A 25,890-nucleotide genomic window follows, 5' to 3' on the forward strand; every position below is an offset into this window, starting at 1 on the left:
GGAAATTTTGGATTGATATTATATATTTTACACACTGCTGCCTGCCTGCCTCAGAGTCAGTCAATACTCCTGATTTCACTGAACCTAAGGAATGGCCCTCAAGAAGTCCAGATCTGAACGTAATGGATTTTACCGAGTGGGGTTTACTGTGACATCAACTTCAATTGCAGAGGAAAGAGGTCACGAGTAATACTATCCTTGAAAACTCTTGGTGGACTTTTGGAACAATATCCCGCCTGAAGTCATCCAAAGGGCGACTGGAAGCTTGCTAGACCGTCTACGTCGTTGCGCAGCTGCCACGGAAAGCACTTCGAACACCACATCTAATGTTGTTTTTCTTTTGTTTTGTTTTAACAATGTTTCTGTCAACAACAACAGTTGTTTTCTCTTCCCAACAATTAAATAAAATGTACCAAACTTCCTGTTTTTTTTTTTTTTTTTTTTTTTGTGGGGCACCTGTAGTTTCTCTTTCTCTCATGATAAGTTTTTTCACTCATAAGAGACTTGAAATCCAGAATCACCAACCCATGTATTTGTCCTGGTGATTTCCATAAATTGATGCCTAATTTCAAAGGACCTCACTTTTATTGGCATCCCAGTCATGAGGTATGTCCTATTTTCAAGTGCCTCCTCATCTGGATTAGTTCTCCCAATGAAACTGTACCATATTTAGGTTCCCAAGATTCTCTGGTTGTGGTCCTCGTGCATATGATAAGAATTTTTCAGACGTCTACCATGTCGGGATTGGAATATATGATTCTGGCTAAAGGTCACGCGCTGGGTCCTATGAGGTCATTCAGCGGTGAAAGGGAAACAAAGTGAAAAGGTCTGGAAGGTGCAACAAGAGGAAGTCAATCTCGTATTTGCACTAGGAAACAACCGTTAAGAGAGGGTTGAGGAAAGCAAGATGGAAGAAAGAGAATATGAAAGGAGGAGGAGGTACAGAAAAAGCAATGAAAGGGTTGCCGCTAGGGGCCATGGAAGGGACCCCACAAATAACCTTAATTAAGCATTGCCTACAGTGCACCGCGAGGTGCTCTGACGGCACTAACCCCTTCGGGATCCATGATGTCGTATGACAAGTTATCCCATCATTTCTAATGTCCTGGGCGTCTTCTTACTTAAGTGCTTAGTGTTCATTCTCAAGAGTGACATCATCATTTCAAAGGCTCCTCCTCCTCCCCCTCCTCATGTCTTCCTTCATCAGTGGTGTTTCAGCTTCAAGTGCGTCGTTCAGCAGTACGCCTGGGCATGTAGAGTGCCTCCCTCGCCCTTCCATTACATTTATTTCATAATGACTTCTGTGTATGACTGCTGTGTGAGTGTGGGTGTGTCCTCTTTTTTCAACTGTTACTTCACTTATTCCACCTCCTATACTCACTCTTCGTGGCGACAGAATTCGTTGTTCCAGTTGACTCTCTATTCTACAAATAAGAACGTCATTTCTCTTACAGAAGAAAAGTCATGTCGCTACAATCACAGTTTCTTGCACTACAATTAAGAGGGAAACAAGTTTCATGGCCTTTAATTAATGGTTACTGGTGTTTCTACAAATATATATATATATCATATATAACATATATATATACACATAAATTTATATACTATATATATATATATATATATATATATAGATATATATATATATATATTTTATATATTTTTACTATATATATATATTTGATATTAACTAGAATATGGTAAAGATCTTCCATACTAGAGAGAGAAGAGAATATTATGTTTCAAATTATATGTATGTATGTATTTATAGTATGTAATATATGTATGTATATATATATGTATCTATAACAAATATTGTATGTATATATATATATATATATATATATATAGAATATATATATATATAATATATATATATTCCTATATATATTATATATATATATACACATCTTGGTCGTCATAAATTACGCATCTAGGAAGAATCGAATTGAATGAATATTCGAGGTGACTTTTCAATTTTAAAGGATTAAAGTAACGTCCAAATTAAAATAGTTTTTTTATTTTAGACATTCTTCGTGGCTCAGTTTAAAATTCAGCTGTAAGCTAGCTTACTTGTTCCTGTAAAAGCATTTAAGTATACCAATTTTACCAGAATCAGCTTTACTAAACCTTGAAGAGCTCTTAGAGAGAGCTTACGTCAAGGATTAGACTTGTCCCAAATGCTTTTCTACGTGGCTAAGAACCAATTGGTTAGTTAGGAACGTATACCCCTACCTGCTTATTGTGAACAGGATCCGAACCACATTATAACTAGAAATGAATTCTATCACCAGAAATAAATGTTCATAACTGGTTCATCAGCCACCTTAATGGTGAACTGAACAGATGCCATCGAATACAAATGCTCTACTGGCTCAATGATTCAGTGGAGCTACTTGTCATTATGTTGAATGAACGAGATTCAGTAGTAATTTCCCCAGAATGTTTAATTGTTTTTTCCTGGAAATCCAACGATTAACTAGATCTGTGTTAATAAAGTTTCTTGGATAGAATTTTATATGAGCCAGATGAACCCAATTCATTGAGCCCCCTTGGAAAACAAACAAAAATGGATGTTTAAAACGTGCTGACTTTTGTCAGAAGACAAATGGACAAGAACAAATGCGCAAAATAACATTTGATCTCCAATATCATCATTTCCTAATAACATGATGGGTACACAATGTATTGAACATTATAGACGTTTAGTACTCACTGTTACAAATTTGGATATAATGGAATCTTGGTTTGAAACAAAATTAATCTTTATTGAATAATACATGATCATGTAAGACCATCTCAGATAAAAATATATATATTATATACCATATAACTATCATATGTATATATAAACATATATAAACTGGACCGTATATACAATGGAATATAAATAGACCAGCAATATACAAATGGAAAATTTTCATATAAAAAGGTGTCGACAGCTTAGTTATGATTGACATGTGAAGTTTGTTATTTTTCAAGTTATATAGGGTAAAAATTAATAAAAATATTTGTATCTAGATATATAACTATATATATATATATATATAAGATTATATGATATGGAACTCCCAATGTAATCAGAGATAAACCAAAGAATACTCACTAACAATTTTAATTATTGCATTGTTTACTCATTCATATTTTTTGTGTTTTACAGGTTACATTTACAGTTTATCACCAATTTGGTTGTCTTTGTGATTTTGTTCCCTTCTTAAAATTTCAGAAAAACGGGATTGTATATTGAAAAGCAAATGCAAATGACGTATTTAGTGCAGAGCCAAGCTAACTGAGTCCCTATTCATATGTGGATGTTATTGGCTACACTTGTCTTGTCAGAACACAAACATTTGTTGAAAACAAGCATTAGGTTTGTTCAGAATCCAGTCACATTTCTTCCTATCCATCGAGTATTTTACCAAAATACCAAATCGTCTCTGGAACAAAATCTTGTAATGATTCAAAAACATGTAATATCATTAACGAACTCAAAACAAAACATTTTGGCAGAAATTCTGCATTTCTTCACTGTTACTGATGATAAATTGGTCAATCCTAAGATGTAATATTTTTCATCCAAACGAGGATGATAAAAAACCCTCCCAATATCTGATCTTTTCAGAAAACAGAAATCAAGCTAAAACAGAAATATTTTCAACAAAGTCATATATAGATGATCAACAACCTCGTTTGATGGCCATTTTCTGTAGTTATGTCAATATGCAATTCTTATATCCTCTCCTGCTGAGTTTGTGAAGGGATGTAAAGGACTGGGGCTTATCAAGTCACAGTATAAATGATGGAGCATCAAACATAGCTGATAGAATCGCTGGGAGGAACTGCTTTTGACAAACATCGAACGTTCCATCTCCCATCAATGAATATTTTCTTTCATCAATTTCAAATTTTTATATCCTGTTCAGAGCCGATAATTTATCTGCAAAATTTCTATTTAAGAATCAAACATTTATTAGCTTCCCTTAGTCTAATGCAAGAAAATTTGTTCATCATTTCATAAGTCTCAGCTGACAAGTTCCTTGAGGTCATGTTATCTATTTCTCCTCAATTGGATCAAAGACTGTGTCCTCATTGTAGAACTTCAGGGTGTTTTCTACATGTTATTATACAAAAGGGATTGCTACTTTGAAAAATATAGTTTGTATATTCAAATTATATTGATATAATATATATATATACATGCATATATATATCATCACATCTTGTATTTGATGTATACATCATTGATATATCAGACTCAAATATTTACCAGGCTCCAACGTGGTAATGATCGGAAGGGCAGATATGATATAATCTGCAAGAACACATTATTCCATCCAACTGGCACTTTGGTCTATTTTGACAAATGACTCTTTCCCATGAGTTGTTCAAGTTTCAAACAGTCCAAAGTTGCCCGTCCAGATGTTGCCACAAATGTTGTCATTCCAAAAAGAGGTCTTTGAAGTCTAAAATAAATGAGGAGATTATTTTCATTTACTGGAAGCTATACTGCTAACTCAAACGAGGAGATGCTGACACCAAATTATCTATCTAACTTGCCAAGTTTCATGCCTTAGTAAACATTGGTGCCAAGACCATTGTACTTGTTTCAAAAACATGCCCAACAAAAACCAAATGTTTGGATTGAAATCAATTTTTACAAGTGCCTGCCCCAGAGTCAGTCAATCCACTGATTTCACAACCTAATGGCTCAAAAGTCAGATCTGAACGTAATGATTTTTACCGGTGGGCATTTGTCTTGAGGCATCAATTTCGGCGCTCAAAGAGGTCACTGTAATACTTGTCTTGCAAAAAGTCTTGGTGGACCCTTTGGTGAATATCCCCAAAATCCACTAGTCACTGGACTTGCTACACTAGTGTCAGTCTTACCAGCAAGATGCCAAGAAACCACCTCAGAACATCACATCAATTTATTTTTCATTTTTTGTTTTAACAATGTTTCAGAAAACTGAACAGTTGTTTTCTCTTCAAACAATTAAATAAAATGACCTGAACTTCCTGTTTTTTTTTTTCCCAAAGATGTACCTGAAAGTAATCCAGCACTCAACTGGCACAATTTTTTCCTGAGAGCTAGACTTGAAATCCAGAATTTTGATGACCCATCGTGGATTTGTCCAACCAGTCTTTCAACTCCAACATACCTAATTTACAAAGGACCTGTTTTATTGGCATGGTCATGTGTGTGTCACTGATTTTCATCAATGCCTCCTGTCACAGCCAGAGAAATAGCCCTGAGTAGTGGACAAATTTAAGTTCCAGGCTGTGAAGATGGCTGTCCTCTGGACAAACAGACGTCCACCATGAGGATTGGAAAATGAGTTGCCAACAGTCACGATGTTATGAAAGTCAAGGCTGAAGGCCAAACAAAGGAAAGGTTTTGAAGGTGCAACAAGAGGGGAGTCAATCTCACACTCAGCCCAGGTGTCGCACTTGCAAACAACTGTTAGATAAATGTTGAGGAAAGCAAGATTCAAGTAGATAATGTCTCTTCAGAGGAGGAGGAGGTTCATGAAAGTAAACAACGAGGTGTTCATGATATTCTTATCCTCAGGAACTTTTTCAAGAATGTGTCCGGTTGAGGTTCCTGATTAAATTGGTTCCTTAACAATTTTCTTGGATTTTTTTTTCTAATAGTTACAGTCTTAAAAATACACGTTGTTAAACGTGACCATCACCATTACTATTTCAGTTGTAATCATATTAGTTAAACTGTCTGGGATCATCAGGTTCAAAAGTAGCCCTACCCCACTGCAAAGATCAGTTGGTCTCCTCATCATAATTTATGTTCTGGTTCAAAAAACTTTTTTATTAGTTACCACCATTTTGTAAAAAGCCATCTTTTACTTCAAATCATTTAGTAAAAGGGTTTTCAATTTTAAATGTGTCAATTTTGGAACATTTTTATAACCTAAAACTATTGTTTAAAATAAGAAACACAAGGTAACCATCAAGAAGCTTCAAAATCCACACATATATCAATTATATAAATATAGGCCATTTTGAAAAATATTCCGCCATCTTGTATATTCAGGTATAATAATATTTCTAATAGATAGTCTTGGGAATATTTATATATATATTTCATATTGTTTATATTTAACGATTTTTATATTAATATATACTATATAGAATAAATATATATATATATATCACAGTATATATATACAATTAATAGGGATATAATGTTTATAGCCTTTTTGTAATAATTTGTTACTATGTTTCTATAAAAAATATATATATTATGCTTATAATATATATATTTATATATATATATATTTTAAAATATATATCATTTCTTACAGATATGTTGTATATTATAAGTAAACTTATGATTCTGATATAATTTTTATATTATTTAATCTTTATATAATTGTATATATATATATATATATATATATATATATATATATATATATATATATATATATATATATATATATATATATATATATATATATATATATATATATATATATATATATATATTAACGGTTATATCTTTACACCTAGTTCGTCATAAATTCGCATCTATAAGAATCGAAATTTGAATGAGTATTCGAGGAGACTTTTCAAGCATAAAACAGGATTAAAGTAACGTCCACAATTAAAATAATTTTTTATTTTAGACATTCTTCGTGACTCAGTTTAAAATTCAGCTGTAAGCTAGCTTACTTGTTCCTGTAGAATGAACGAGATTCAGTATGTAATTTCCCTGACTGCTTTAATTCAATTTCCTAGAAAGTTAACGATTAAGTAGATCTGTGTTATACGCTTTCTCGGATAGAATTTTGGGAGGAGTTTGCTTGCCCTAAGTTCATCACCTCCCTACAAACAACTAACTACGGATGACTTTAAAACAGTGATCACCAAATGACCTAGTCAGAACTTGCTGCCATCTAATCAGTCATTACCAGCTGATGTCCAATATTCAGTATCCAATTTATCATTTTTAATCATTACATATGAGTGCAGAAAACTTAACACTTTCGTCAAGACAGAATGAAGAAACTGCTTTTTGTGTTTCAAATCCCAAAGTACACTTGACTAATTATTTTCTAAACTATACAATAGCTGGTACAGAGCCAGACACTCCATGATCATTTTGATGACCCTCGTGGAATCCTCCAAGTCTGCTCAACTGATGTGTTTGATATCCAAAGTACTGTAGTACCAGGGCAAGCTGTTCAGAGCCAGCCACTCCCACATGATGTCACTGATTTCTCTGATCAATGCCTCCTGACTACTTGACTCGATAGTTAAAATAGCGTGACAAAGCTGTACAGAGCCAGGCACCCCATGACGGCACTGGTATCTCTACTAAACAGAGCAGAGCAGAGCAGAACAGAAATGAGGTCACGTCAGATGTTATACAGACGGAAGGAAGGCCAGACGAAGGAAGGGTTTTGAAGGAAGTTTCCAGGAGGAGAATTTAATGCTTTCCCACAACAACACTCAGCCCAGGTGTCGCCGGAACAGCTGATAATAATGTGAGGCAGTTTATGTGTTGATGACTCTTCAATTCCTTTTCATGAGGGTAAACAACGTGGTGTTCATAATATACTTATCGTCAGGAACTTCATCAACAAGAATGTCGTCTCCCACTTCTCGTCGCTCGCAAATAGCCTCAACTACTTTCCCTGGATTTTATGTGTTTGTAATAGGTGTGCGAGATAAAAATACACGCTTGTTAAACGGTAGTTATCACAGCATGCTTGCTTATTTGGATGTAATCAGTCAGTAGTTAATTAAGGGGGAGGGAAAAGGTTCAAGAGTAGCCAGAGAGCCTCACTGCAAAGATTTAAGGAAACCCTCATCATAATTTATGTTCTGGGTTCAAGGTTTTTATTTACCACATCTGTAAAAAGAGTCAAGTTCAATACTTCAAATCAAGTAGTAAGTTTATGGGATCATTGTACAATATTTTATTTCAATTTTAGAGATTACCTTTGACGGAAAACTAACTTAAAAATATAAAAAGAAAAAGAGATTTGTTGACCTATTTGAGAAACCAGGTTCAAGAGTATCCACACATATATATATATATATATATATATATATATATATATATATATATATATATATATATATATATATATATATATATATATATATATATATATATATATATATATATATATATATATATATATATATATATATATATATATATATATATATATATATATATATCATTCTTCAATGTTACCTTTCTTTTAGGATGTTTTAAACAATTGTTTTCCGTCAAAGGTAGTTTCTAATATCTCAATAACATATTTGTTTTTACTGAATGTAATACTCTCCTGGTACCCAAAAATTACTTTCATGCCAGTTTTCCATACTCTCATAACACCGATTTTAAAGCAAAATTTACATTATTCAAAAACATAAAGGTGCTTTGAACGTTGAACCTGTTCCTGTTAACCCCCAGACGGATCGGCTCTGTTTTCAAAAGTACAAATGAAAGATGAGCTTTGTGGTGGGGGTGAGGGTGACCTCCACTGGGCCAAGTTGAACCCCAAGTGTAACTCGGAGCTGAATGTCGGATGCAGAACTGATACACTCGGAGACTTCTACAAGTACGGATGATTTCATATCTTATTCAGTTTTCGCAATGGGAGAAAATCTCAACCCCGAACACTAATATTGGAAATCACAAAAATGTTTGTAAAACTTTTCTATTGGAAACAAAAGATTATGCATTATTGGGCGAACTTGAGCCAACTCGAACTCCCTACAGTCGAGTCATTATTGATAAAACAACTTGTTTCGAGATGGAACACAGAATCTGGGCTGTTCCTTAGAACCTGTCATCATAATGATGTTTTTTTTTCCCGTAGTCCTCATTTTCTGTGTGTCTCATACTGACTGGTTGTCTCCATACCCTTAAATATTTGTTTATCGTGATCCTAACCTTCAAGTGGAAAAAATTTGTTTTTATGCATTTTATGTTTTAATTCATTTGTGTTCTGCCTGTTCCTCAAAGTGTGTGAAATTTCCCTTTATATATAGTCAATTTCAATTTTTAATATTGTAACTAAGCTGTGTCATTTTTTTTCTGTGAATTTTAGTGTCGATTTTCTTTTTAATATTAATTCTTGAACCACTGATAATGTCAAATCTTGGACTACGACACCTTGGGAATAGATATTATGTGATCGAAAACCATTCAAGAGTATTCTTGTCCGCCTTGCTGTCTGTCTGTCTGTCTGTCTGATGTCTGTTCAGGCATAACTGGTCCTTGCTCACTGGTGTGTGTGTGTGTGTGTGATAATATATATATATATATATATATATATATATATATATATATATATATATATATATATATATATATATATATATATATATATATATATATATATACATGTATGTATAAGCCCTTCTCGGCCATTGTAAGGATCCCCCTGACTCCCGACGAAGTCACAGGACGCCATGAGAGGATCCGGCAACGGTCAGCTTCTCTCAGACACAGAAAAAATCTCCCTCCCCGCAGAAACCCCCAAAAATCGTTAGGTTACAGCGTCACCTTTCCGGGCACCGATTGGCTGATAAGCCTAAGGAGCAGTGCCAGAGCCAATCACGTCCAGGAGAGAAGAAATCGGGGGTTGTGAGGTTCTTGAGGGCTGGAGGAAGACGCCCAAAGGGAGGAGACCCCTTGAAAAAGTCAGAGAGGTTTCGTGGAAGTTAGGGGAAAGACCCACGTCCCCTTGCTGCCGGAGTCGGTTTCCCCCTCAGCCTCTCTCTCTCTCTCTCTCTCTCTCTCTCTCTCTCTCGCCTTCACTCGAGATTTTAGTTACTTAGATAAGTAGTTGGGCCCTTGTGCAAGTTTTAGATAATAATACAGATCATTGTTAAATTTACCCCGTGTCTTATTTATGCATCACCCACAGGGCTGCAGCCGGACCACTGTAAGTAGACCCCCATGAGAGGTCGGGGTCATATATATACATATATATATGTATATATATTACATATATGTATATATGTGTATACATATGTATATATGTATTTATATGTATGTATATACATATGTATATGTATAATATCCATTGTTCGGGAACACGCTAAAAAAGTAAATTATAAACAAATTATTATATTTTAGCTTAAAAATGGGGTTGGACCCTGAAACGTCCTAGTAATTCTGGAACACTTATCTTGTGACCCTCTGAATTATAATATACAATATATACTGTATTATAATTATATATATATATATATATATATATATATATATATATATATATATATATATATATATATATATATATATATATATATATATATATATATTTATATATTTTATGTTATATATACATATATATTTATGTTTATATTTATTACATTACATATTGCATATGTATTTGTAACAAGCACAAGGCCTTCCCGAAATCTTCACACTTTTTGGGTACGCTTGTCACTACAAAGCCTTAGATCCATATGCAAGACGATGAAGTAACGCTGATGTCTTTATCAGGATTCGAATCTACATCCAGTGTCAGAACAAAGTCACTTTGCCGACTGCTCGTAGTCAAGTCGGCAACGTCACCTCGTTCTGATACTCAGGATGCTGGTTAGAATCCTGCTGCTACGCACATCAGAATCACTCTGTATTCTTGCAATTGGGTCTACGGCTTTGTATTGACATAAGTATCCAAAGTCTGAAGAATTCAGTTAGTTAAGAGGCCACTGGTCTCATTATAATTACATATTTCTCTGATGAAAGTTACTATATATATATATATATATATATATATATATATATATATATATATATATATATATATATATATATATATATATATATATATATATATATATATATATATATAATATAAATATATATGGGTCGCTTCCATGGTCTTATAATATAACAATGTAAAATATACAGACATATACATATTATATTATGCTCATACCTCATTTTAACGGACAGAAAGGGGGAACACAGAAAAAAAAAACTTCGAGTAAGCTATGAAGAGGCTGTACAGTAGTTTAAAAGATAAAGGGAATGTCACATAAAAGTTACACTCTGGAAAGCAAAATTCTAACACCCACCGGAGATAAGGCCTAGAGTTATTTTTTTTTTTTTTTTTTTTGTGGACGACACCGATAGCCTTAGGAAAAGAACCCTGCGTCTGGACATTGCCGTCTTTCTAGGGGATGGGTACACTCTATCTTCACGAATGAATGAGTACAGCCGAGAATAAATCCAACTTTCCTCAGTCACATGCTGAGCCCTTTCATTTTCATCAAACCTGGGCAAGATAAAGTCACCACCTTCCCTGTTGCATCACCCTCCAAGGAAAAGCCAACACCGCAATGCAAAATGTGTTTATAAACTACTTCCGACTGAAAATGTAGTGAGCACCTCAAAACTCCATTCGAAAATGTATATATTCTAAATAATCATATATGACAATTAAAACCTGGAAGAAGTTATTAGTGAATTCGAAAACAATCGAAATGTCCATACCTTTGGGGCCCTTAGCGATGACACCGTAGATTATAAGGCTATCCAGAACGACCTCTTACCAATATTGGGTATAAGAATAATAATTCAAAAGACAATCCTTCGAAAGCTTTACTTACTAAACTTATGAATAAAAAAAATTATCAATGTCGTTCCAGGACCTTGTTCAAAATTTTGAGAATATTAAACGCTGCTAGACAAGGTAGTGTATTTTGCATAGCAATCCTAGAAAGATTTATGAATTACAAGAAAACGATTACAAATTTAAAAGGTCTTGGAAACTGGCGAATTCCCATACTAACCTGCAAGGTCAATTTAATACTTAAAACACTTGAAATGTCTTTCTGGATAGCCTAAATATTATACCACAAGTGCTATTGGAATATATAATAAAGAATAAACGGAAATTGCAAGCATAAGTACAGTGTACGGCACAGAAATGTAAATAATGACCTACAGCACTATACAAAATGTAAATAAAATCAAGGGCATAAATAATGGCGAAACAGCATATATCACATGCAAGGTATATTTTGCAAAAAAACAATAAATTTCAATGAAATGGCACATAAATACTAGACCCACGTGTGTTCGTAAAGGATCACAAGATAAAAACTTGAGTGTCATACAGTGCATCACCAAGTACAAGCACAATTTTTTCACCAAGAAACGCTTGGAAAATACAGTCCTTTGGAACTGAGGAATGACCAAAGTCTAATGAATCACTGAGAATCCCTTAAAAAACATTAACTAACTCTCCGCGCCAATAATGATTTATAGCAGTTACATGTATCACAACATATTATACCTTAAAATTAAGGAACTATCTGGGCTTAATTCAAATATTACTTAAATAAAGGAGATTATCTGAAATTTGATTAAAACGATAAAGGCCTATGAGAAGCTAGCACAACCTTTCTAATTCTAATCTACAAATCAATACGAAATATGATCGTAATTTATAAACAGTGACTCAGTCTTAATCTTTACATCAGTTACAAAATCTAATCGTGCTCATCTACACAGTGATTAAAAATTCAAATATCGTGACGTTTCTTAAAGTTTTTAAGGCTCAGGTCTTTTGCATTTAACATTTAGAAGATTCCAACAGCACTATGGTATAATATCCCTTACCTTTGGAGATACATCTGAAAAAAGAAAAAACCATGAAGTTAAAATTCATAAGTTATAATATGCAGTGCAACATCACCACAGATCTTTGATTACACACACACACACACACACACACATATACACATATATATATATATATATATATATATATATATATATATACATATACATATATATATATATATATATATATATATATATATATATATATATATATATATATATATATATATATATATATATATATATATATATATATATATATATATATATATATATATATATATATATGTATTATATTCTTATTAAATATATTTCATGTTTAATGCATCTATAAATATATACAAAAATTAAACTCATAACAACCGTTTAATATATCTCCTAAAGTATCATGTATATAAAAATAAATATATATATATATATATATATATATATATATATATATATATATATATATATATATATATATATATATATATATATATATATATATATATATATATATATATATATATATAGCAATTAATTATTTCCAACAACAGGAGACAGTTCGAGGACCGTTTTTTTTTTTTCAAGTAAGCAAGCCCTGTGGTGGCTGGCACAAGCTTTTGCTCTCAGAGCAACCTATGAAGTCTCCAACCAACCACTAAGATAGTTTCATGTCCTTCATCCTCCCAATAATAGATCCGACAGGAAAAATCTGTTTATGAGTTTTGTCGAAACCAATGAAGTAAGATACAGATGGGCACTTAGTAGCAGTACATTTAAATCTGAACCCCTTATGGTTTGCCAGTATATTTTGGATCATTTTGTCAAATACTGCATTGTCCCTTTCTAAAGGGTTGGGACGTAGTTTTGTGTGGATTTCCTGATTTTCGACTGCTGCTTCACACAACTTTAAATTTACCAGCTTGGAAATCAAATGATTTGCTTGAGCACTATATTAAACATACTTTCACTGTGGCCGCTACTTCGGCGGCAACCAAATTTATAAAATTCTGAGTTAAAGGATATGAGTTTACTAAAAAAAATATAATAATAATTTTGAGCAAAAAAATTCCGTAAGGAAATTGATAATTCTTTATCTCCCCTATTATGCCATGTCTATGTTTTTTTTTTTTTTTTAAGAATACCTGCCAAGGATGCTATCTACTAGTATTATGTGAGTGAAGTAAGCTGACGCATGACCAACAAATAACAATGAAAAATTTTTTTTTATTTACAACACTAAACACATTGGTACCTGCTATAAAGCTCTCACTGAAAAGAGTGAGAATTAAGCTGCATTTTTTTATGCACTAGTTTTAAGGAATGAGGGAAGTTTAAATGCTAATAGGAAACCTCGTGCATTCTACTTTCATTCCAATCCTCATCCTTCACTCAGTTACATACACATAAAAATTTCATACACATATATGGATGTATTATAATATTCATTTCAATCATTGAAGTTACAAATATACTGGAAAAGCAGCAATGAACTTCCACAGTATATATATCACATGCACAGAGTAAAAAAATCCTAAATCCTCAAGCATCTAACGTCATCTACTTCACACTAAGAACGGATTAGTATCAAATTGATCTATTGTTTGAGATTACTTAACATTTCATCTTTCTTACTGTTCAAGACTAAGAGTGGCTTTGATAAACAGAGGGTCAGACACACCTCTGTCAGACGGCCACATTTAGGACAGGCTTAGTCATCTTTGGTCATCTTTGTCTTCATTCTTAAAAATGGGAAAAATGCACGAGATGACGAAATGACGTCGATGAGCATGGCCACTGCGGATCCAGGTTATGAAAGTTAAACAACAAAACCATGAATGAGAAAAACGTACTGTCAGCGGGAATACTGACTGGACAAGCTTTTTCAAATCAACATTCTCCGCACAGATCGCTCTACATCATCATTTCTAATATTAAAATTTGAAAGTGGAAACCATTTAATTAGACCTCTCCCGTTACAGGCAGTTACTGTACCACAACTTTGTACAACTTTGACTGCAAAATGCAATTAACGTACTATTAACCGACCAACACCTTGTTGAAAGACACGTGTTTCGATAAAATTATACACACTGCAAATACCTTGTGTAGAAGCTTCTGAACAGTCGGGTTGACAACAAAGAGGCATTTATGCTGTTGGTCATGTGCAACCTTGAAGCAAGAATTTTACATAAAGACATTTAGAGGAGAAAACTTGAAAGTTAACTCATCACCAGCTGTGGTCTTTTCTTATCCGACTCCTTTAATTTCACATAATATTTTGATTAGCTGACTCATTTTTGTTCTTTGCCTCTTACGGTGACGGTTTCGGTGTCAGATCATATGTGTCATAGCAATTATAATAATCAAAATTGCTAAAGTCAGCGTCCTCCCCAAAAAATACCCTATTACTATACTATTATATTCTCTGGTATTTGCAATAGAAACTAAAACCATAACCAGGTTACACTTTAAAACTTAACAACGAATAAGTGATTCCTGTGCCGAAAATAAATACAATATCTACGTGAATGATATACACCTCAACCAAATTGACCACCTGCTGAAAAATCTTCAAAGACCTATGGCGTAGTAGTAAGGAAAAGTTGCAAAATATTCCTGCAGAGAAATAAGGACTGTTTCACTAAAATCGGTTATCTAGCTCTTTCATGGTCAAAGAACAGGGCTACGAAAAAGCACGGGGTTGAACCCCACACCGAGCGATGTTAGACTAGACTGTCCAAGGGAGGGAAAACAGAGATACACAGAATTCCAAAGCGACTTTACAGAAAGAATGGAACGGTCATTGCTGATGATTTTTTGAGTATGTGGCAACATTCTTTCCTAGGAAGGCTGAGAAATTACCATTGTAAAATGCATTCGATATTAAATGTAAACTATATGAAATTTCAAAGGATTAGGAGATGCCACTGTATAACTGATTCTGTGATAGAAAACTAAATACCACTCCAATGAAGAATAATGAACTGTCATTGTGAAATGAAACAACCTGGCATTTCAAGAAGGGATTAGGACTTCTTACTGTATAATGGACTTATTGATTAGAAACCAAAAAAGTTTAGGAACTGTCCACGTGTAGTACATTTAAACAGAAAGTGAATGACACTGCTTGGGATTAAGAACTGCCTTTATATAAAGCAATCAGTGATATGAAACTTCACTAAGCTCAAAGGGAAGGTTCGCAAGGCATCACTGGAGCAACGAATTCAAGCTAAATGATAATCTGTTATACTAATTTCCTTAGCTGCCTTTGTGTGTGTCCCCTCCCCTCCTCTCCTTTCCCCCTTCTTCCTCCTCCTTCCCCCTCCTTTCCTATTCCTCTAACCTCCTCCTTCCATTTTCCATGTTTTATGATGAAATGTGTTGCAACTGAATACTATCAACAAAACGTTCATAGATTTGTGGTGGACAATTTTTTTATATATAAAAGTAATGTACTTTTTCAAATTAAAATATAACCTGGTTCCAAAATTTATGAAGTGTTTAATTAACCTCATGTGGCTTGCAGCAGCAGCTTTGAATACTATTAAACAAGAGGCAGACACTTTGCTATCCGTGTAGACATCCCGGGATTTATATGTAATCAACGGATAGGTTTGCTTAAAAAGCAAATGGATGTTACAGACTAAATACACACACAAACAAAGCCACTTTTTTCCCTAAAAAACATAAAAACATCTCACACGTCTAACTCTCACCATACCCGCGCAATAACTTCTCACTGCTGGGAAGAAAGGGCGTTGGGTCGGGTAATACAAAACATACGTAACTCTGCGATGTGGCAGGGCAGCCGATCGAGACTATTTACCCCAAAGCCAAATCAAAAGTCCTTAAAGAAGGCATTAATCCTCAATAAAAGCACGTTAAAAGAAGAAGAAGTATGAACCACCTGCATTATGAAGATCACAGTAAATACTATTATTATACAACTGGTCTTTAAAGGCCCCCATAGACGATACATTCACCGGACCAGGTCATCTGAACCGGAAGTAAACCTCAATGTCTATGGTGTTCTCCCACCAAAAGTGGGCGGAGTCCGTCGGCCTCTCCGACCGGCTAGTAACCTGTCGTTGCCAGGTTCACAGCTTCTATTTCAGTCCAGGTGGCCCGAAACCTCCACGTCTATGACGTCATCTCAAGATTTACTTCAGTTTCAACTATACGCTGAAAGGGAAGCATGGCAGCTACGTTGGGAGATGAATTCTGGGAGGAGTTTACTGAACGTCGTAGAAAAGCAAATTGAGGCTTATGATAAATTAGTTGGAAAATCACAGGAGAAGGATGTAAAACAAACAAACATACATACATATTATATATATACATATGTATACTGTATATATTTGTATTAGTACTGTTGTTTAAGTTGCATTGTTATTTTCCGTACAAAAAATAAAAGCTTGTGATATTTTCAATAATATTTCAATATTCCTCGTATAAATTAAAAATTTTGTGTACAAAAGAGCTGAAAAATGTACTCTTACTTGGCTACTAAACGTAGGTTTAAGGGCCTGCTCTTCTTTAATGGATCATAGATCTACTGTATACTAGACTATGTACCACTAGACTATGCAAGATGCTGCGTATGCAGCACAGTTACTTTTTACCTTTGTAAACTCGTGTTGCATAACTTGAATAATTGCTTTACATGTCTCTGGGATTATATGCCCCAAAGGAACGACTTGTGGCACGGAAGCGAAATGTGTCCAGCAATCTCTCGTACAGTGATATTGGTTGTCTCAAGCAAGTGTGTTTTTTATTTCTATAAGAGACCATACATATTAATTCCATTTCGGTCTGCTCGTCCATTCTCAGGTAATTAAAGCAGTCACCAGGGTAAAAGCTTCCATTCATTAAATAAACATTCATGAGACAATTCATTTCTCTTCTTCAACCATAGTTTATTCCAGGTGATCCTTTTTTGCTGGGGTTTTCTAATTTCTGCTGCAAGGGCGCAGCCTATAGCTTCATCACTGAGAGGAGCGGACATGTCTTCACTCTACCACATTTCGGCAAACCAAAGTGAATCCGAACATCTATGGGCAACAAGGATACCAGAGTTAGAATGGAACATGATCCGCCAGTCGTATCGTCTATGAGTCTCTTAAGATTTAAGAAGACGTTATAATCCAACGGGCATTTCTTCTGGAGGTGGAAATGATTCCAAAGGCAGATTCTGGGTTTCTTCCCTGAAGGGAAGCGGATATGACAGGAATCCATTTAGGAGCTGAAGACGGCTTCACTGGATCCTGGAGTTGTTAGGACGCCTTTCAAGAATATTTCAATAACTGTCCACGAATTTTCAACATTAAGTGACCCAACAGTATATAAAATTAAGGGACCCAACAGTATTCAATAAAAGATTTTTGGCTGAGCTTCTCATTTTCGTTTCGAAATGGACTCTCGGTAATTCTAGAACAACAGGTACTACTGGTGATGGTCCAGAACTGCTAATGGCATCAGCACTGGTTCAAAACCCATCTTCAGCTGTTCCTGAATGGGAATGGTATGGTATGGATAGAGTATGGGTACGGGTATAGGTATGGTAAGGATATGAGTATGGGCATGGGTATAGATATGGTAGGTATATGGGTATGGGTATAGGTACTGGTATGTTATGGGTATAGGTACTGGTATGTTATGGGTATAGGTACAGGTACTGGTATGTTATGGGTATGGTACAGATGTGGGTATGGGTATGATACAGATATGGGAAGTAGCAAATGCTGGCAGCAGCGAGCATCTGCTGTCTAAAAATTAAACAGAACCTCACATTTCTACGCATTACTCACATCTTTAACTTACCAAAAAATTCTCCGAAAAAATGTCAACAGTTCTGAGGAGGAAACTGAGCGACTGGTTAATTCATTTAGAACCATGAAATGGTGGCACATGAACAATGACCATTCATACCAAAATGAATAGGCTTGCTACAACCTAAAGTTAATAAAAATTTGTTTACAAAAAAGTACAAAAAATGACAGACAGTAATTAATCAAGTATCAAGAACTGACACCCCATTAGCAATGATGACAATGCAAAATTCCATTGAAACTAAACACTTCTCTTGCGTGAAAAAAAGTCCTCCTGAAGGCTGTATGAGCACACAAATACAAACACACACACACACACACATATACATATACAGGCGGTCCCGGATTATGGTGACAGTCCGTTCTAAAAAAATCAACTTTGCGTAACCCGAAAATCATCATAAGCCGGAAAATCGTCGAAAATCGTCAAGAATCATAAGAAAACCTTACTTTTAATGCTCTGGGTGCATTGAAAACGATGTAAAACAATGCATTATTATTGAGTTTTACATAAAAAAACTTCAAATTATGATTATTCTGCCGTTTTGGGGCATTAATGTTTTCTTCCGTCGGATCGTTGTTACGATATTGTATTACCATCGTAACCCCGAACATGCGTGGTAAGCAAGGAAATAATTTCTGATGAATATATTTGAAAAGCGTCATAACCTCGAACGTCAAAACGTAAGCTAACCTTCGTAAATTTTACTTAGGACTGCCTGTATATGTATTATTCTTTAATTATCCGGATTAACAAGGCCAATGGTGACATCCAAATAATGGCAAGTAAAAAAAGTCAACTCTGTACCCTTCCTCACCCAACCTTGTCAATGCCACATAACTGTAAACACTCAGTATGCTTATAAACAACCACCATCACACTTTAAACAGAAAACTTTATGCAATTACCTACCCTTTTCCCCGTATCTGTAATAAAATATATATACTGCAGAAACACACACTGAAAAAATGCAACCACTTCCTTTTCTCTCCCTAGTACATAACACTGTTCAGTAGGCAGGTAGCCTACCACCTTTTATGACCATTAATGTATTTTCTTTTTCAGTAAACAACTTACTTATATGTTGTATGGTAACAAGATAAAAATGTGTAGGCTGTGTGAACTAAAGACCTAGGGTAGCCCGAGTGTTACACTCATAGTACCCATTTGTAAAGGTCAAATAGGCTATTACAACTGTACTTAACATAGAGGTAATGGTAATGAAACTGTTATTTTAAGTACAGAATCCATATATACTCTATTATTACATTGATATGTTATCGTTATATGTATAAAATTTTAAGAAATCGTCCCGCTATTTGTACAGTTCACATTCTCAGAATCTGCTGATTGACTGACCCTCCTTCAGAGAGAGTTGGCAATTTTTTTTACTTGCTAAAAGAAACCAATGTATTAATGGAATTATTTCTATTTTTGTCCAAATGTAAACTAATACTTTACATTAATGTAAAATTACTCAAACAGCAAAACAGCATTTTCCCAATTCATTTGTTTCTTTGCTTTGTCTGATTTATATACTGTACCAAATTTCATTACAAGTTAGTTAACTAAGTATGATTATCACATACATAACAGTACACAATAGAATATTTTATCAATTTTGATGTTTCGTCGCTAATCACTGTCAAAATATTCGAAATCCTAATCTCATAAGTAGGCAACACAAAGCCAATCAGGCTGAAGCAAGTTTACCCACACCAAGAAATTAGTGCATACATGTGTGTTGTCCCAGCGTGCATTTTTTTTTTTTTATTAAATGTACCGTACTTCATTACAAAAGTAGTTGACTGCAAGTATGATTTTTCTCACATATAACAATTCACAAGAGAATACTTTATCATTGTTATTTCATCTCTAATCACCGTAAAAATATTTAAAATGCGAATTTCATTATAAGTAGTTACAAAATATGATAATTTCATACATAGGCAAATATGTGAATTTCATACGTAGGCAAATATGCGAAATTCATACGCAGGCAAATATGCGAGTTTCATGCATAGGCAAGAGAAATAATTGGACTATTCAGCGTAGGCCCTTTGGCGTAGCTGATTTGGCGTGACCGATTTGACATCGGTGAAATAATTGGACTATTCGGTGTAGCCCCTTTGGCGTAGCTGATTCAGCATGGCCGATTCGACATCAGAGAAATAATTGGACTATTCAGCGTAGCCCCTCTGGAGTAGCTGATTCAGCGTGGCTGATTCGACGTCAGAGAAATAATTGGACTATTTGGCGTAGCCCCTTTGCCGTAGCTGATTCGGCGTGGCTGATGTCAGAGAAATAATTGGACTATTTGGCGTAGCTGATTCGGCATGGCCAATTTGACGTCAGAGAAATAATTGGACTATTTGGCGTAAAACTGATTTTCGGCATGGCGATTTGACATCAGAAAATAATTGGACTCATTTGGCATAGCTGATTCGGCATGTTGCCAATTTGACGTCAAAGAAAATGACTAATTGGACTATCTGGCGTACGTTTTGATTTGGCATGGCCGATTTGACATCAGAGAAATAATTGGACTATTTGGAGTAGCTGATTCGGCATGGCCAATTTGACGTCAGAGAAATAATTGGACTATTTGGCGTAGCCGATTCGGCATGGCCGATTTGACATCAGAGAAATAATTGGACTATTTGGCGCAGCCGATTCGGCATGGCCGATTTGACATCAGAGAAATAATTGGACTATTTGGCGTAGCTGATTCGGCATGACCAATTTGACGTCAGAGAAATAATTGGACTATTTGGCGTAGGGATTCAAGTTCCATGGCAGCCAAAATTTACGCCAGAAATAATTGGATTATTTGGCATAGCTGATTCGGCATGGCCGATTTGACATCAGAGAAATAATTGGACTATTTGGCATAGCTGATTCGGCATGGCCAATTTGACACCAGAGAAATAATTGGACTTTTATGTGCTCGTAAATTGATTCCAGCACCAATTTAACACCAGAGAAATAATTGGACTTATATTTATTTGGCGTAGCTGATTCGGCATGGCCAATTTGATGTCAGAGAAATAACTGGACTATTTGGCGTAGCTGATTCGGCGTTACTGATTTGAAGTCAAGAGAAATAATTGGACTATTCGCCATAGCCCCTTTGGTGTAGCTGATTCAGCGTGGCCAATTCGACGTCAGAGAAATAATTGGTCTAAAATCGGTTGGCCCCTTTGGAGTAGCTGATTGCAGGCGTGGCGAAGTAGTCAAAGAATAATTGGACTATTCTCTCTCTCTCTACTCTCTAGCGATTAAAGCTGATTAATGCGTGGCCGATTCGACTTTGAAAATAATTGGACTATTCTTTATCCCCTTTGGCATAGCTGATTCGACGTCAGAGAAATAATTGGACTATTCGGCATGGCCAATTCGATGTAAAGAGAAATAATTGGACTTCTCGTCTACAAATGTGGTTTAAGTCGTTTATCATTTTGTGGTTGATTCGTTTGTCAGAGAAATAATTGGACTTTCATCCCCCTCTGACGTTGTAGCTGATTTTCAGCCATCCCGATTTTTGCAAGAATTTTGCTAATCCAACTCTTCATCTAAAATTAGGTTACCCATAAGTATTGGTGGGAGTGTACACATCAAGGCAAGGAAGAACTATTTTTCTGAGACGTTCCAGGATTTAAAGGAACATTTGGTATAGAAGAAAATAATTACAGTCCCAGACAAAAACTCTATTGCACCCATCAACAGGAAGCTGGATAATTTCAAATTGATGGCAGCTACAAAAACATCATTACTCTGGGAAATAGTCAGAAATACAAAGTCAAGAAAAATGGGGAAGAGAGATTGGGGGGTATATATGGCAGTGTGTCTAGACTGTGAAGATGGGTACTATAAAACTGGCAAATCCTGTAAAGAGCAGAAGCCAACAACACCTGCAGAACATAAGGCATTATAATCAGACGTCTATGAAATTGCCAAACACTGTTGGGAAAATGGGATAATGACCATAAAATACTGGGAAAATATGAGTTTTCTGTGAAGGAACACCAACAAAACGGCCAGACTGGTTGTTGAGAACGCCTTTATAACATGTGCCAACAACACAATGGCAGGAACACCGGAAACGGCTTTGAAGACAGCATATCTAGAAAAATCATACACTCCTCAGCAGCAAGGAAACAAAAGGGAAAAACGCAAGAGAACGCACGGAAATCGGACACCTGGAAGAAGAAAGGGGCAGAGAAAGGCCAAGGTCACGAGGGGTGGGGGTCACACAGGCGCAGCCAGGTGATTATAGGATTAAAAGTACCCAGCACACAGATATAAATGCAGCTGGACTAATCGCGTAAGGTCACTGTATACAACATAAAAGATAATGTGGACTGTTTGTCCAAGAAAGCTTCAGTAACTTTTTCTAATAAATATTCCATTAGATACCATCCAGTCTGAATGAGGTCCTTTTAGTAATTCTACTATTGCACAAAACAATTGTGCATGTGATAAAACTTTATATTTATATATATATATATATATATATATATATATATATATATATATATAATTATATATATATATCATTATATATATAAGGAAATGGTGGCATAGTGATATGACTTTTGGACAGTCGAGATCAGAAGGCTGGGGTTCAAATCCAGCCTACTCTGATGGCTCTTATTGAGCCACTGCAAAATTCAGGCACCCCATCAACATAGCAGTCCACAAAAACCTGGGAGGTTCAGTAGGAGAATAAGTACCAGTCCTTTTACAAGGCTTTGGGCTTAGTGACACACTGGCCACGTGTCAAAGGCATTGAGACCTGTCCCCACTGGCTGTCGGCCTAAGAAACAGGAGATATATTTGCCCTATGAGCCTTTATAGGCCCAGGAAGACTTTAACCCAATGAACCATTTTCTACAGGAAGTAGCTCTCACCGTGCCCCCTTTCTGTAAGCCATTGACACAGGCAGAAACATTTAGGTTACCTGGACTGTCAGCAAAAAGTAAAAACACATGGCAACTACTCTACCGTTAGAGCTATCTTCTGAGTGCTGGGGGCTACGATGTGGCTTTTTCAACTCAGTTTCTGTATAAAATTCCATATATTTTAACCCATATATGACTATTAACATATATATATGGCCGTTCCCACCTCACCACTGTCACGTATTTTATACGTCTTAAGCTCTTTGTTGGGTGAGTACTGTGTTTACAAAGCTATGGACTGTCACTATGGGCTGGAGTTCAATTCCCGGCCGGCTGATGAAGAGTTAGAGGAATTTATTTCTGGTGATAGAAATTCATTTCTCGCTATAATGTGAGTTCGGATTCCATAATAAGCTGTAGGTTGTACCGTTGCTAAGTAACCTAGATTCAATGGTTCTTAGCCACGTAAAATAAATATCTAATCCTTTTGCCACCCCCAGGAGAGGTGTTAATCAGCTCAGTGGTCTGGTAGAACTAAGATATACTTAACTTTTTCTTTCCAGCCATGATACTAATAATCCATTTATCCCATTTGGCTATAGGATTGTCAGTGTGGCGGCATTTGGTAATTAATATTCTCTTTAGATATTGTCTGGGAGTTCATTGTTTCATATATTTTCAGTTTATTCGTTGTATATCAAACCTACCCTTTTTGGATATCTTTCTACTATTTTATAATAGGTAACAACAATTTTTTGTGTTTAATCATAATTGTTTTGATAATCAGATTTTTTTGAATGGCCATATAAATACATATACTATTTCAAGTTGTTTGCAACAGATCTTGCATATTGTGGTCCAATATATAATCTTGTCATTGGGCTAAAACTAGATACCGTGTTATGAACTCTACCTCATCCACAATGCACTGAGTTTTTAATAAAAATTTGTCACTCTATGGAATTTATATTTTTATATATACATATATAAATATTTCATACTGTATACACAATAAATATATATACATATATCATATATATATATATATATATTTATATATATATATAATATTTATATATATATATATATATATATATATATATATATATATATATATATATATATATATATATACAATCCAAGTTACAGTTCAGGGAAGGCACTGTCCTTATGCATTTATTATCATATGCCGACGTTTCACAACTCCTCATAGTTTTGCATTTTCTAGGCTGCAAACACAATCGAACATGGCAATCAGTAAATTAAAATTAAAATCACAAATCAGAATTACAATTACAATAAAAACGTTCACAATAAAATGACTAAAACCTATCCTAAAAGAACAAGTAAAAGGCTGTGACAACCTACCCAGAAGGAACTTTTACAACATCAAAACTTTAGTTAAAACAAACTACTGCACTTGCATTGAGTATTACAAAAGAGAGAGAGAAAAAAAAATAAATAAATAAATAAACATACAGACAGAGAAGAAACAACTTAACAAGACCATCAGGCAATAAACAGTTGTGTAGAGGATGTGTTGGAGTTTAATGGTGGTACAGTTAATTTGATAATAATAGATTCAAGTATTGTTAAATCATTTGCTTTTTGTACTTGTCCTATTACTGAAAAAAATCTTCATTTCTATGAATGTTTTTTAATATCTTATTGATTCTGATATTAGACTGTTTTGGACAATTTTTCTTCTAAAGCTCACTTTTATATAAAATCCTATTACTGAAAAATCTTCATTTTCTGATTTTACATATCTTTTTCAGTGATTCCTGAACCTTAGACTGTTCAGGGGACAATCTGCCCCGGTTCTAAAGCTGACTTCCTCTAAATCACTCCTATTACTGAACCATCTTCTTTTTCTAAATGACTATGTTTTTTCAAATTACACAGTGATTCCTGATATCGACTGTTCAGGGAGATAAACAAAGTCTGCTCCCGGCACTAAAGTTGACTCTCTATGAGCATCGATGTTTGACCTTGACGACATCCCCATGATCCCCGGCGTTGTCTGGGGCACTTGTTTCAATCAACAGTATATTATAACGTTGGATGTAAACAAGGGACTGAGCTGGTCTTTAAACTTGAAGAGAGCGCCAACTGTTCGGGGGTTCCTCAATGAGCTTGAGGTTAAGGGCCGGTAATTCCTTTCGAAAAGATGTTGAAAATTTCTTCCTGAAAGAATCATCTTGCATATAAACACGTTGTATTTCATCTTAGGGACGGTGTAATATAAGGAGGTGGCGTCATCTTGTTCATCACTTGTTATTTAACTGTTTAAAAAAAGTTTGGATGGAAAAACAGTTGTTCCTGAAATAATTAGTGAGATATGTTATTTCGTCGTGAAAAGTTAAGAATTAGATGACAGAGTAAAAGCCCTGTGGAGGAGGGTAGAATCCATGATGCATTTAATTTTAAATTGAAAAACAAGAGCTATAAAATATTCATACCCAAACCCGTAAACGTATCTTTACGATATATGCCAGTGTAAAAGTCACCGAGTTCCTGGACAAGAACAGTCAAACATGGGAGCAC

The 25,890-nt window shown here is 34.9% G+C and overlaps 1 long non-coding RNA gene across 1 annotated transcript in view; it reads right to left on the reverse strand.

Annotated features, from left to right (window-relative positions):
- Positions 1-11,434: 11,434 nt before the first annotated feature.
- The window catches only part of LOC136837838 (uncharacterized), a 145,394-nt gene continuing 130,938 nt past the window's right edge, over positions 11,435-25,890 (reverse strand). The window contains exon 3 of the long non-coding RNA XR_010852791.1: positions 11,435-12,636. This is a non-coding gene — a long non-coding RNA (uncharacterized lncRNA). The remainder of the gene's footprint in view (positions 12,637-25,890) is intronic.

Source organism: Macrobrachium rosenbergii, unplaced genomic scaffold (assembly GCF_040412425.1).
Source record: "Macrobrachium rosenbergii isolate ZJJX-2024 unplaced genomic scaffold, ASM4041242v1 13869, whole genome shotgun sequence".
NCBI classification, from domain to species: domain Eukaryota; kingdom Metazoa; phylum Arthropoda; class Malacostraca; order Decapoda; family Palaemonidae; genus Macrobrachium; species Macrobrachium rosenbergii.